Source organism: Colobus angolensis, unplaced genomic scaffold (genome assembly GCF_000951035.1).
Source record: "Colobus angolensis palliatus isolate OR3802 unplaced genomic scaffold, Cang.pa_1.0 Scaffold5, whole genome shotgun sequence".
In the NCBI taxonomy this organism is placed as follows: Eukaryota; Metazoa; Chordata; class Mammalia; order Primates; family Cercopithecidae; genus Colobus; species Colobus angolensis.
The window spans coordinates 1170389-1175092 of NW_012118487.1; the positions used below are offsets into that span (position 1 = coordinate 1170389).

Consider the following 4704-nt stretch of genomic DNA (forward strand, 5'->3'; position numbering starts at 1 on the left):
AAAAAAAAAAAAAAAACAAAGTTAGAAACTGATTATCGAAGACATAAACTATAAAACATTAGCATTCTTTACATCTCATAATCAAACGTTCCACTTTGCTTTCTTTAAAAGGATAATGCTGTTTAGATTTTTTAACAAGCTAAAACTTTAGGGAACTATATGATCAATGGGAAAAATTTAAATACTTTCTAAAAATCACTGGGTCTATTTCTAAAACAGATTTTAGTCTCCAACTAAAAATTCATATATACATCAATATCGTATCATTCAACAAACTTGCTGTCATTCTGTAAAATTCTACAGAATAATTTGATTTTAAAGTCACCTGAGTGGTTAGACCTGAGTCTTTGAAATTGGATTTTTTTTTTCCTGGTAAGAAGCACAGAAGTTTATATCTCACATATAGCAGGATAGTGAAGGGGGAAAACAGTTATGGATCTTGTTAAAGCTGATATAAACATAAGCTGATCGTTCTGGCCAGAATCAAAGTTGGCTTATGTAGTAGCAATAAAACAAACACAGCACAGCCCTAAACCGAACCTCTTCTATTGAGTGAGAAGTGATGATTTTCCCATGTTTTAAAATGAGAGAAACTTATAGGAGGGTCAATCAGCATTGCTGAAAGTGTTTGTTCTTTTTTTGGAGTCTGATGTAGGCACAGAACAAGTGGCCACCTCTGGGTATTTTTAAGTAGTTGTTTGGGGAATTGCCTAAGCAAATTTTCAACACTGAATAACCCCATTTTTGTTACAAGGAGAAATGAAGACATAGACCTGTATTTATATATTGTTGCTTCCTTTCACATCAGTAGGAACCACTGATTTTTCTCCAGCTCAATGTTGATGTCCAATTTCAACCATTTAATGTGCTTATAATTTTGAAATTTTTCAATCTAAAAAAAGCAGACAAAAAGTTAAAGAATACATTATTCTGAGAAGGTGTGGTGGCTCACACCTGTAATCCCAGTACTTTGGGAGGCTGAGGCAGGAGGATCACTTGAGGTCAGGAATTCAAGACCAGCCTAGCAACATGGCGAAACTGTGTCTCTACTAAAATACAAAAATTAGCCAGGCGTAGTGGTGGGTGCCTGTAATCCCAGCTAGCTACTCGGGAGGCTGAGGCAGGATAATCACTTGAACCCAGGAGGCGGAGGTAGCAGTGAGCCAAGATCACATCACTGTACTCCAGCCTGGGTGACAAAGCCAGACTCCATCTCAAAAAAAAAAAAAAAAAAAAAAAAAGAAGAATTGGCAGAGATTTTTATGGGATAAATAAAATGCATTCTAAATCAATACCTAAATCATAGATTGGAAGGTCAGAACAAATCACAAATGGCTTGGATATCATCTCCTGCCTTGTTTGTTTGTTTGTTTGTTTGAGACAGGGTCTTGCTCTGTCACCCAGGCTAGAGTGCAGAGGCGTGATCCCAGCTCACTGCAACCTCTGCCTCCTGAACTCCAGTGATACTCCCACCTCAGCTTCTGGAGTCGCTGGGACTACAGGCAAGCATCACCTTTTTTTTTTTTTTTTTTTTTTGGTAGCAGCTGGGTCTCACTATGTTGCCCAGGCTGGCCTCAAACTCCTGGGCTCAAGCAATCCTCTGACCTTGGCCTCCCAAAGTGCTGGGATTACAGGTATGAGCCCTGCCTCAGTTACTACCTTGAAGGACAGCATGTTCAGGTAAGTAGCAATGTATTCAGAGCCCTTTTTGGAAGAGAAATCACTGCTTTTCTGAAACCTGAGTTTTCATTCTGATTTATTAGATACCACCCCAACTTAACATTGAAAGAAATGCTTATCTTTTCCTACAGAAGAGCGAACTTAGAGGTGAAATTAGGTCATGCATTGTTTTATTTGCCCCATGCTTAGTTTATTAGTTCCTGGGAATTTTTTCCATGCATGTGTATGTTGAGCATTGGCCCATGCAGAAAAGGACAGTGTCTTTTTTACTTCAAGAAGGTCCTTTTCTGCAAGTGTAAAAGTATTTAAAGCAGAGGTGTGCAGCCACCATGGAGGCCTGGCCCTCAGAAGATGCAGCCAGTCCCTGCAGCAACAGCAAAAACAGGAGAAATCTGTGGGGGAGGCTGAAGCCCTGGAACAATACTTAACAGATAATGGATTCTAGCCGCTGGGTCGCAAATGAAATGGAAAATTTCTGTGGATTATGCTGCTTCTGCATCTGCTTTTTGGACAAAGACACTGTCATTTTCCACCCTATGATTTGACATTTAATTAAACTGAATGTTACCCAAATATTTGCACCATGCTGGGAGCACTGCATTGAGTTCTTCAAGAATTGTCCTACAGCTAGACAGATGTTCCCTGACTTACAATGGTTTGACTTAATTTTTTGACTTTATGGTGCTGTAAAAGCGATACATATTCAGTAGAAACCGTACTTCCACTTTTGACTTTTGATCTTTTCCAGGGCTGGGGATGTGCTGTCCAATACTCCCTCCTGCTGCTCGGCAGGAGCAGTGAGCCGCAGCGCCCAGGCAGCCCCATGACCATCGGGGTAACGGCCAGTACTGCACAGTGGACTGTGTTGCCTGCAGGTTTTTGGATATTGTGTTTCCCATCTCTTCATTTCTATAGACACTCATCTGTGTTTCCTGCTTCTGATGAGAAGAAGGCAATTATTCTTGAGATGAAACTCAAGATAACTTCCCAGCATGAAGTTGCAAACCAGTAATGGCCATTGCACATGAGTTAGGACTTCTGCATTTCACCATCTTGACCATCTTATCCTTTAAAGCCATTTTCAACTTACCATATTTTCAACCTACAATGGATTTATTGGGACGTAACCCCATTGTAAGTCCAGCAGCATCTCTGTGTAGTATATTAACCAAATGCTGATACCCACAGAAAGTATTTCCAATAAATAAAATTAAAACATTTCTAAGTGGATGTACGCTATGAGCATTACTGCATAAATCATCATCTCTCCCTTTCTCCTCCTGCAAATCGTAAAAGGAAAACGTCCACTTTGAGCAAAACCTCCATTTTGAGCATTTTGAGATAGATGTATCCCCTCTGGTACAAAATGCATGCACAGGATACTAGAAACAGCTAAGATCTTGCAGAAGCATGCAAGCAAGATTGAAGCGTAAAATAATGAAAAGCTGAAGGTGAGCTAAATTGTAGCAGATCTTTAGAAAAGTTAGGAAAAACACATTTCCCAAAAACGATGGAAACATACAGCTGAACTGAAACATGCAGCTGACTTCCTTGTTAGAAACAAGGGATGGAGAAACGGAGTGTAAGGGAGAAGCCTCCTTGAACTTGGCTTGGCTCAAAGAGTTAGAGGAAATGAGATATCAACAACGAAGGAGAGAGAGGGACATACAATAACTGGCCACATTTGCAGGAAGCTATCTGTTTCTACGGCAGCAGAGGGCAGAATCTTTCACAGTAAAAATCGGAAGGTTCCCTGGACCCCTCCTTTACATAGGAAATGTCCACAAATTCTAAGTCATTCAATGATGGCGGAAAAAAACAGCAGCAGCTAGGAAGGAGATGGGGCATCACTGATGCAAGATACTACATGAAAAATTTTGAAAAAAAAAGCAATAAAATTTCAATAGAGAAATAACACTTACCAGAAAACACATTGCCACAGCGCAGATTGTTAAAGTGACTGTTTCTCTATGATTAAAATAAATCTTAATAAATAACCTCTATGCAGGAGAATCACAAATCAGATATTTGAGAACTTAAGGAAATGATGACTAAATAACAGTAGATAAAACATGAGCTTAGAGAACTCAGAATTATTATTTAAGAAAAAAGGAAAAGAAAATGACATCAAAAGGAGCACCAAGAAGAATAGAAATGGAAGCTGCACGAATGGAAACGGAAGCTGCACGAATGGAAACGGAAGCTGCACGAATGGATAGGGACACCAGATGAGAAAAGCGAATTCAAAGAAATGGGAGCACAGGAAGAATTAAAAGGACTAGGGAGAAAAGACAGATCAGAAATCAGGTGAGAATTGTGATGCACAAAAAATTAAAATCCTAAAGAGAAAACAAAATAACAATGATTATTTCCATTGTTAATTCAAAAAATGTTCCTGAAATTAAAAACAAGCAACATACTGAAAGGTATACTATGCCCTCGGAAAACAGGACTAGAATCGTAAACACTGAAATGGATTCTAGTAAAATCATTGTGCTTTGAGATAAAGTTTTGAAGTCAGCAAGGCCAAAACAACAAACAACAACATAAAAAAATGAACAAAAGAGAAGAAAATGACTTGCAAGGCAGGTAAAAGATTAGTCTCTAGTTTCCTCCTGGCAAAATTTAACTAAAAGGTAGTAAAGCAACACCTGCAAAATACTGAAAAGAGGAAAGTTGAAGGCAAAGTGTCCTTTTGTGAAAAAATGTCAGTAAAACACTGGGCGTGGTGCGTGGTGGCTTACACCTGTATTCCCAACACTTTGGAAGGTTGAGGCAGCTAGATCATCTGAGGTCAGCCTCTGAGACCAGCCTGACCAACATGGTGAAACCCCATCTCTACTAAAAATACAAAAAAATTAGCCAGGCGTGGTGGCAGGCGCCTGTAATCCCAGCTACTAGGGAGGCTGAGGCAGGAGAATTGCTTGAACCCGGGAGACGCAGGTTGCAGTGAACTGAGATCATGCCATTGCATTCCAGCCTGGGCAGCAAGAGTGATACTCCGTGTCAAAAAAAAAAAAAAAA

The 4704-nt window shown here is 39.6% G+C and overlaps 1 long non-coding RNA gene across 1 annotated transcript in view; it reads left to right on the forward strand.

The window, feature by feature from the left end:
• Positions 1 to 4704, forward strand: part of LOC105524319 — a 71559-nt gene that overhangs the window by 64691 nt on the left and 2164 nt on the right. The window lies entirely within an intron of this gene.